Below are 10,579 nucleotides of genomic sequence, written 5' to 3'. Positions count from 1 at the left end.
GTCATTTTCCTCAGCACTGTCAACAATGTCTGCTGAAGATAAAAGAAGGTTGATTTTTGAGTTGTGTAATCAAGGAATTGATGATGTAAATACATTGGCAGAGAGAACAGGAACTCCTCTTTCTACTGTGTATAGGATTAGGAAGAATTTTAAAGAGGAAAATGATTTTGGGCACCAGAAAGGAGCAGGGAGACCCAGAAAATTGGACTTCTCAGATCGCGTCCGGCTGGGAATTTTAGCGTCTAAAAAGCAAAGGGCAAGCATCTTCAACATCAGGTATGAAATGATAGAAAGGGGATCAACAGTTGTATCAAAATCTACAGTTAGAAGAAATTTGATTGATCTTGGATGGGAGAAAGAGACTAGAATTCCTTCTCCTCTCATGAAACAAGAACATAAAGACAGGCGTGTTGAGTGGTGTTTGGCACATGAAAACTTTGACTGGGAAAATGTGATTTTTACTGATGAAAGCTCAATATGGGTATATCCCAATAATGTGAAAATATGGACAAAGTCTGCGTCAGCACCGTTGTATCAACGACCTAAATACAGCCCAAAGTTTCATGTATGGGGAGGGATATCCTTATTAGGAACGACCCCGCTGTGTGTGTTTGAGGGAAATCTGACAAGTCAACGCTACACTAACATATTAGATAATTTTCTCCTTCCAAGTGCACATGTGTTTTATGGAAATGACTGGATTTTGCAGCAAGATAATGATCCTAAACACACCGCAAAACATGCCAAGCAGTGGTTTCAGGAGAAAAATGTGACTGCATTACCATTTCATGCATATAGTCCTGACTTAAATCACATTGAGAACATTTGGGGGATGATGAAGGAATGTGTGAATCAAAAGGGGTTGACAAAAATTGAAGACATGAAGAGAGAAGTGGTCCGATACTGGGACAGCATAACTCACGAGACACTAACCTCTCTGATAGGAAGTATGCCTACCCGTCTTAGACTGTGCCGTGAAGCTCAAGGAGACTTGATGAAATATTAAATTGTTACCTACACAACATGAAAAGGTCAGTTCACTTTCACAATACATTCAATTTTATCTGATTTGTTCTCGTTTAATAATATGAAATGCTTTAGCTATTCTCAATAATTTTGAACCATACTGTATGCTCCAGAGAAAACAATGAGGGGTATAGAGTGTCATTAGCTGATCTGTTGTACACTTAACGATACTTTTTATCTCAGTTCGTGTTGTTTACACCAATACGTAATCAGGACCAGAAAACTGTGCGATTAGAACGATGCACATCGATCTAAACGGGACATTATAGTTTTTACCATTAAATGGACAAGTTTGTCGTCTTCATCAGGGTGACAGCTGGGATTTCATCACAACAAAACAAGTTTGATTCAAAATATTGAGAATAGAAACATTCATAGTATAAAACAGAATATTTGAGCGAGATTATATACGCTGCTGTTTGTCAAGTTTTAAAATAGAAGACATAAACATAAACGCTTACTTTGTATGAGATTTCATTTTTGGAAACGCTTTTCCTTTCCTGTTTAGTATATCTGTAGCGGTATCCTCAACATGGCGAGAAATTTAGCATTGAAAATTAGGCTGACATGCCCCTGCATTTCCTAAAATTAAGGTTGTAGTAAAGTGGTGAAAGTGGGGACTTGCAGGAACTTTGTCGCTACCATTCTCGAAAGGTGTCTTTCTACAAAAAATCCTCAAAATGTTTTTCGAAAATACTATGTCTATGATAGCCATTGTGTGAAAGAAATCTTTAGATGCTAAAAAAGAGCCAGTGAAGTTTATAATTTTAAGATGTGTTAAATGTATTAAGACATTATCGTTTTCATTATCGAATACATTCGGTTTAACACCTTCAATAGCTTGGTAGAGTTTTCCTCTCGCGAATGAGACGCGAATCAACAATTTGAATTAATTTGTTCAATAATAAATATGAAGCCTTAAACTATTTGTCGTCATCTATCTTGTTTAATGCGGTATAAGTGTTGTTCCTGGTTTCGCGTTGTGGAGAGGAAGGATCAAGGACAATAACTGTAAGCCCACATAACAGTCTGACAATGTACAGGGTGACCGTATGTACAGTCGCTCTTATCACAGCTGTTTGTTCGGAACAAAGTAAGTATTACCAAATTACTTTTGGACTGAGCACTATATGGTTACATTCAAAGCCTCTGTCCTCGTTTCGGTTCGTTTTCCATGGCGTTTGTAGTAATGGTTAAAAGTGTAATAGAATTCTGTGTTACCAACTAAAATGTACATTTCCTTTTTCAAATGTTGTTTATAACGTGTCGTATTTGCGATACTTAACCCTAATGTCCCTGGTATCCTGTTGGTTATTCGGTTATACTATACTTACTCATTATCTGTACATGACATTGATACCACTATGTGAGTGAGGACGCCAATTTACCGCCACAATATGGGGCCATTGCTTGGGCGACCCTTCATCAAAATTTAAGCCCAGAAAACTTGCAGCCAGGATTGGCGACCGCTTACAAAGTCGAAATGTGATACTTATTTTAATGTCAATAGGTGTCAATTATTTTTGTTCATTTTTACCAACTTTAGAGCATGTACTTGTCGACTAGGTCTTCAGCAACCCATGACTATCCTAAATGGCGACTAGCGGTATCGGTGGTCAGACAGGCGTGTGTACGTACCAGTGATTGCGCAACACAGACTGCTTGGGACCACATCTAACCCTCTAACATTCGCAACCTGGAAAAGTACACCTAATGGGGTGGCCCTACATAGTTTGGTTGATTGGTTCTCGCTACACCCCACCGCCGTGTGCTCACGTGTGTGTGCGCTCACGTCTTTGTCTGGTCACGTGTGTGTACGCTCACGTCTTTGTCTGGTCACGTTGTGTGCGCTCACGTCTTTGTCTGGTCACGTGTGTGTGCGCTCACGTCTTTGTCTGGTCACGTGTGTGTGCGCTCACGTCTTTGTCTGGTCACGTGTCATGATTGTATTTTCAGCTGTCATTTTTCAACCAAACGTTGCTCCTCTAAAGATGATAGAGGGAAACCAAGTCAAACTTTCCTGTACGATAAAGGATGGTCACGACAGTTCGAAATTGAAATACAAATGGTCCATCGGGGAAAGGACAATCAGCCGAAAATCCAGCATCTCACTAATAGGAGATAGACACATGTTCGACGACGGAAATCTAACATGCACTGTACGAAATGCCTCCTATGTCGAATACGGGACAGCATCTGTTGCCGTGAGTGTACAATGTGAGTACAATGTCTGAATACCCATACAGTACACAACCGTTATGTCGAATACACTCATAGCAAACTGACGGATGTAGCGAACGTATTGTCCCGGTCGCGTTATGAATGTACATAATAACAAGTGTAACGCACTATCTGAATGTTGTGAACTTCGCCATAACCGTACTTACAGACTGTAACTGTATGTATGTTATATCAGGCATCAGTTCTCTAACATCTGGACATTAGATATTCAGGAGATAGGAAAGGGGCGAGAGCAGGGTGTGTGGGGGCTGGGGTATTTGGTCATGTGTGATGACGGTTTGGTGAAATCGTGAAAATATTATTTTAATCAGTACTTTGAAATACCTGGAAACTTAAAAACAAGAGCCGAGAAATTTCACAATGTTTGTTATTTCAAAACACACATTTATCAGGCTTTCATGTACTACAAAGACGGTTTTGGATAGCAACACGTTTCCCCAATAGGTATATTGGCAAATAGCACAACTTGATGTAAACGGGCAATCGAACACTGCATTCACTGAGTAAGGGCTGTCACACGTACACATTGTCAGAGTGGTCTTTGTGGTGAAATTATGTCTTGCTTCCATGAAGGTGAACCTCCACTTGTTCTACAAATGTAGACGTTTCCTGTTTGTTTAGATCCCCCGGAGGCGTTCAGTCAGAGGAGTCATCTTGTGTTCAGGGGTGAGGACGTCAGCATCTGTCAGGGGATCAGCGGTAACCCGCCGCCTGGGATCGTCAAGTATAAGAGGGTCGGCGTCACGTCAGGGTGGGTCACCTCTCACTGTCGTATTCGTCAAGTGAAGGCATCCCATTCTGGAGATTATATTGTTGTCATGAAAAACACAATGTCAGACAACATTCACAAAGAAGAAAGGACTGGCACAGGCGTGCAACTGGTCCGCTTGCTGGTATTATGTAAGTACAGTTTTACAATCAGGTTACTATTGTGTTTTCGCCATGATATTGCTGGAATATTGCTACAAGCGGCGTAAAACCATGCTCACTCACTCACTCATTCATTTGGTGATCATTGTCGTAAGAGGCGACTAAGGGATTCGGATGGTCAAACTCGCTGATGTGGATGACACTTGTAATCGTATCCCAGTTGCGTAGATCATACTGCTGATCACTGGACTGTCTGATCTAGACTCGACTATTTACAGACCGCCACCATATACCTGGAATGTTGTTGAGCGTGGATGTAACCAACCAAACTACCAGTAAACAAAATGTTTTGGTGATGGAATTGTTTTTGTTGAAGATGGTGCTCGGGTGATATGCCCCAGAAATTACACAGCTGTAGAGAATACCACGGCTGTGCTGGAGTGTCGAGTAGACGCTTACCCCCCTGCAGCCATCACCTGGACTAGAGAAGGAAGCCCCGAAGCGCTACCACAGACTGGTTCCTACCTCCGTATCCCACATGCACAGCTGTCAGACGGAGGCAACTACATCTGCACTGCGTCCAACACCCTCAGCGACTACACCGGCAGAATACACAACAAGGAAGACTCGTGCACCATACATGTCTTCGTCAGAGGTAGGGAACGTTTTCTGATGTGGGAGTGAGTGAGGTTTAAATTTATAATTATGTCATTATATAATGTCATTTGGAATAGTGATTGCGTGAGTATGATTTTACGCCACTTTTAGCATTATTTCAGCAATATCACTGCCAGAAATGGGCGTCACACATTGTACACATTATGGGAATCGAACCCGAGTCTGCGGTGTGACGAGCAACCGCTTTAACCACTAGGCTACCCCACCAACCCTTCAGCTGGATCAAATGCGGAAGTATTTCAGATTGTAAGCCTTTACTAAACTATAGGAAACTATGTACCAAAACGCAATAGCTGCAATGGTTGTGCATATACCTGTAAACCGTATATCTTGTTTTCCTTTACAGTCAATATGTCCGACGGTGCATCCCCAGAAACAACTTCCGTCTTTGCTATCTACAAAATCCACTTCATAGCTGCTAGCCTTGGGATATCCTCGTTGTCGACGTTGTCAGATGCATTCGGAGGAGGTATAAAGTGAAAGGTAAGTCATTGTCAAGTTGTGGGTGAGTAGGTGATGTGAATTGAAAGCTCGAACAGATGCAGATACACAAAGTGTACCACTTTTCTTTTACCCTGACAGCTAAGAATGTCCAGTATTGAGTGAGTTGGGTGCAAGAGGCGGATGCAGATTTGGGTGGAGTGGGAGGGTGCAACTTTCACCAACTTTCGAAAAAAACCTGCACCTGCCCGTCAGTTCAAAACCGCTTTGAGCAGTAATTCTGTTACAGCAGACGAGTACTCTCAACATAACACAAATGCCATGCCTCTGTATAAGTGTGATTGCTACTTTTCGGTGTGGGTTTTAGGCGGTGATGTACCCGTGGAAGTGGATGGGCAGGGTGACATTCAAGGCAAACGCACCGATGGAAATAAACAGGACTACGAGCAACCCAGCCCTGACAACCAGATGCCGCATGACTACAAGCAGGTCCTTACGGACGGTGGTGGTCTCTATCGTAACGTGGCAACAGGTGACCCCCACCTTTATGGCAATGTTTTCCCCGAGGAACACTCTGGTTACTACAGCAATGTTACTGTACAGGAACGCAAGAATATGTGTTATTCCGGCAAAGAAGACGCTGTCATGAAAACTCATTCTCGTGAATATGTCAACTGGTGAATCAGCAATTAGCTATCTCGTCACTGAACTGCATTCGATTGCGAGAAACATGGCTGCGATGGTTGTTCTGTGTATTGTTCAGTGTATTTGCCGTATTTTCACAGACGTTTTACAAAGAACACAAGGACAGGTTTTCCCAATAGGGAATGTTTCCTTGGAGAAGGTCCACAGATAGCTGGGCTACGTGTAGATGTAACTGAAGGAATTGCGACAAATTTGAAGGAACTGCATCTCAGATGTAAACAAATGCAGTTCACTCGTGGAACAATTGCAGCGGTATCGGTATTTTAGTGATAATAACATAAACACAACGCCCCCATCGGAAGCAATGTCGGTAATACTTGAAACACACTCGCAATTGTTTCGCGAGTTGGCTGCGTTTGGTTACATTTGAAGTACAGTTCCTACACATTTGCCGTAATTCCTTCAATTACTTAGAGGGGCCTGCCTGAGCTGACGATGAATGCCAGGATCATTTGAACCGTCACTGTTGCATTTGTATCTTAATCTTACCTAATGCACAGTGCATGCTCGAAGCGCCCAAATAATTCATTCATTAAAAGGATTTATTATATGTAGCACACATATCCATGCATCTGTTACATGCATACTCAAGGCGCTGTTTATCATTAGCCTGGGTAACCCAACCTGCCTGTTAAGCGCAAAAGGGTTTTAGTCACATGACTTTATACAGGGAGGGTATTTCTGTTAATTTCAGGCCATTGACATTGTAGATCCCATATATCAGATATTTATGGTTTCCTCGTTCGGTTCAAACACGAGGCTGTCGAACCAGGCAGCACTCCACGGTGTTGTTGTTTGTAATCAGTGTCAGTGATACGACCTTGCAAAATGCGTTGGCAGTTTCCATATAACGTGCAGAATTATTACTAACCAGCAACGACTCACATGTCAGCAGTACATGAACTGGCAACAATGGTCGGAAACAGGTCAATAGAATTCCCGTTGGATTCCAAAACAGAAAACATGATAAGTACATCGAGATGCAAGCGGATATTTCCAATTGACATAGCAGCATCTCCGTACTTTCATACTTGTCCTGCCATGGTCATAGACATATTAAACAGAACATGATGTTTATGTATGCGCATGTGACGAGCGAGTGGACCTAATGAGTGTTGTGTATTACCGTTTCATGGTGGCTACATACGCTGCGCTTAAATTATAATCAATTTGGTTCTTTCCAAAATGTATCGTTATCCTTTTCATGTATGTCAAGAGAGACTGCTAAATGGATAGCGTGGTTACATCCAATATGCTCCGACATTCTCAAGTGCGTAGGTCGACAGCTGACGATATTGTACCACAAAAGCTTTTCCTCATCGCAAATGGATATAGAATTGTAGATGTTGCGCAAATCAATACACATTCGTTTCTACGTATGGCGCTTTCATTGTTCTTCGATTTATGTTATTTCCATCATGTTTGTGTGATAGATATATGAATACAAGAACACCGGGGCCTCGAAGCTCCCTTTGCGTAAAGACAGTTGTAAGTGCCATACATTAACATTAATTAACGACTTTCTAAGCGTTAAGAGTGCTCTGACAATCTTGGCCCTGGTTAGTAATGATGATGAATATCATATCGCATTCCGCTCTATGCATGAGGAGCCGCTGACTATCTGTACAGAATAAAGCCATAAGCCAACGCCTCTGTTCTTCTTCCTCCATAACCCGCTTTGAATCAGTTATATTGTGGCCTGGTACTCATTGGATGAAACCCCGAAGTGAGCTCAGACAGAAAGGTGATGGAAACGTAGAAACACAATAATCAGACAAAAATCACCCTGCGAGTTTCCATGTTTGCGTAGGGTGTCCTGCGTACCATCATGGACGACAACTGGTTGGTGGTCAGCATCGCAGACTCGGTACGGCCTCTATTTCTTGTGTACGTAGAATTTTCCAGTATTTCCTTGACTAGGCATGCATACGACTGGAACAACATTGTACTGCCCTGGCTGATTTTATGAACCAAGCCAGGTGAAGTATGAACATATCCATGTGCTTTACACGCCCTTGCATGCATGAAGTGAATGTATAGGGGGAACATCCATGACCATGTCACGCCCTTCCATGAGTGAAGTGATGGTCTAGGTCGTGCATCCATGTTGTTGTTCCATGAATGCAGTAATGGTATAAGACGTACATATATATTTACCTTTCGCCCTTTCATACATTAAGTGCTCTTTTCTGATGTAAATCCATATTCATCTTACGTCCTTCCATGAATCCAGTGATGGTACAAGACGTGCATCCATGTTGATCTTACGTCCTTCCATGAATGCAGTGATGATACACGACGTACATCCATGTTGATCTTACGTCCTTCCATGAATGCTGTGATTGTACAAGACGTACATCCATGTCGATCTTACATCCTTCCATGAGTGAAGTGATGGTCTAGGACGTGCATCCATGTTGATCTTACGTCCTTCCATGAATGCTGTGATTGTACAAGACGTACATCCATGTCGATCTTACATCCTTCCATGAGTGAAGTGATAGTCCAGGACGTGCATCCATGTTGATCTTACGTCCTTCCATGAATGCTGTGATTGTACAAGACGTACATCCATGTCGATCTTACATCCTTCCATGAGTGAAGTGATGGTCTAGGACGTGCATCCATGTTGATCTTACGTCCTTCCAAGGATGATTTGATGGTCTAAGACGTATGCCCGTGTGGATCTCGTTGTCATGATTCTATTTAGAGAAGGTGCATAATAATATGTACCGAATGAGACAAGTTTCAGATAATGCGAGCCAAGGGGTCCATATTGATGGTGCCACTCCAAACATACCTACACGGAAGTAGGTAGTGACAAGAAACGACCGAAAAGGTATTGCTTTAGGTTCCGTTCGAATACATATTGACGTTACTTTCCAAACTCTTTCATCATCCAAGCTGATGTTTAATTGTTCCCCTTTGGAATAAAACGTAATGTGAAATATGAAATATTAATTCACCAAAGACGATTCGCATCTTAATCTGATATTCATGAAATCACTTGTAGCTGCCGTCTTTGGTGCTGCCATGCCTGAACTACTTGACTATAGATCTAGCGTGTGCTTTTAAGCCACTAAACAGGATAAACATGAAGAATATGAATATTCCCCTCAAAAATGCCTTGAATTGAAGGATAATAGGAACCCGTTGTTTCAGTACAGATGCTAACTTTAAAATCACTGTGAGCTTTGATGGCTATTACAGAATTGTTCACTAACGTCAGAATGTTGAAAACTAATGGGTCATGTTCTGCAGACATATTCCTAGTGTTAACCCTGAATGCGAAATGCATTGGCGTATCAACAACTTGGTGGGAATTTAATTGATATTTTTGTAACTGAATCTAAGTACATCTAATTGTACTCGGGGAACTCACTTAGAAAGCTTAGGTATCATTTTAGCTGTATACAGGACTATTCATATTGACGCCTTCATATATTCTAAAACGTCTTCCCTTCATAAATGTTCCTCCCGGTTTATCTCTAGCATATAGGCTGTTTTTGCCTCTCGCGGTATGTCCTTATTTTGAGATTAACGGTAAATACCGCCATTAGATGAAAACAGATACAGATGGAGCGTAAACAGTATTGAATCGCGAGGAATCTCATATAAATCAAGATTTGTTCTTGCCTGTGTGACAGTTTAAATTCTAGCGATCACACAAATGGGAAACGACATAAGATTTATGTTGTCAGTTATATCTTTCTCTATCAAGACAGATTTTATTTTCCACCAGAGAAGATACGTATACCGTGTATCAGTATGCGTTGACGTTGATATTTTCCATCTTTGAGATTACATTTAATGTTTTAATATTGTATATCACCAGTGGTCTATACATTTCTCCAGAGACATACAGTCGTAACATTACTGTATCATGGCGTGTTGGTCACCTTGGGTTCATTCTAAATAAGCTGGTCCATGGTTTCGAGGAGTGTTTGACATGTACAAGAAAAAAGTCCGATTTCTTGCGCTGATAGATATCGTATACCATTCATCTACTGCAACGATGGACGCAGGTGCTGTTAGAGTTCCGTTTGGTCTTACAATATGTGTGGAGTGGTGTCAAAGACTTCGGAAGTGTCGTTCCCCAATTTTTGTCATTCCTGACTTGTCATGTCATTTTGACAGGTACAGTTGTCGACCACTGAATGCATCAGGAACATATTTGATCACCGTGAATAAGGTAAGTCTGTTTCGGAAATCACTGTTATTATTCACTTGTCAAATGCGATTATAAAATTCAAGGCTATTCAAATCTGGAGCTCTAAGATGAAATGTGTCCAAAAAACAAACCCCAAACGCCCAAACGTTCTCTTTTGAAAACTCAGTTTGAATTTTAAAATGATCTAACGTCCATAGGATTCAACGAAGTTAATCCATTCTCGAACTTCACGCCATTAGGTTCGTTAGATTCTAAATGCCCATATTTTAGAATAGAAAAATTAATGTATATATACCAACTTCTTTTATAGAAAAAAAACAAAACGAATGTGTTAAAAACAAAATCACTCTCTGCATGTAAAAAAAATTAAACCCTCCATTGATAGGGATCAGGGCCATTACATCTCATTAGATGACAACCACATAGTCCATAAATAAGACTCTACTC

At 41.3% G+C, this 10,579-nt stretch overlaps 1 pseudogene; it reads left to right on the top strand.

Moving 5' to 3' along the window:
• The first annotated feature begins 2,053 nt into the window (after positions 1-2,053).
• LOC137272223 (lachesin-like) lies at positions 2,054-7,602 on the top strand (annotated as a pseudogene).
• Positions 7,603-10,579: the final 2,977 nt, after the last annotated feature.

This window comes from Haliotis asinina, chromosome 2 (genome assembly GCF_037392515.1).
Source record: "Haliotis asinina isolate JCU_RB_2024 chromosome 2, JCU_Hal_asi_v2, whole genome shotgun sequence".
In the NCBI taxonomy this organism is placed as follows: Eukaryota; Metazoa; Mollusca; class Gastropoda; order Lepetellida; family Haliotidae; genus Haliotis; species Haliotis asinina.
Note: the sequence above shows the minus strand (reverse complement) of the source record. Positions and strands in the feature narration are given on the sequence as shown.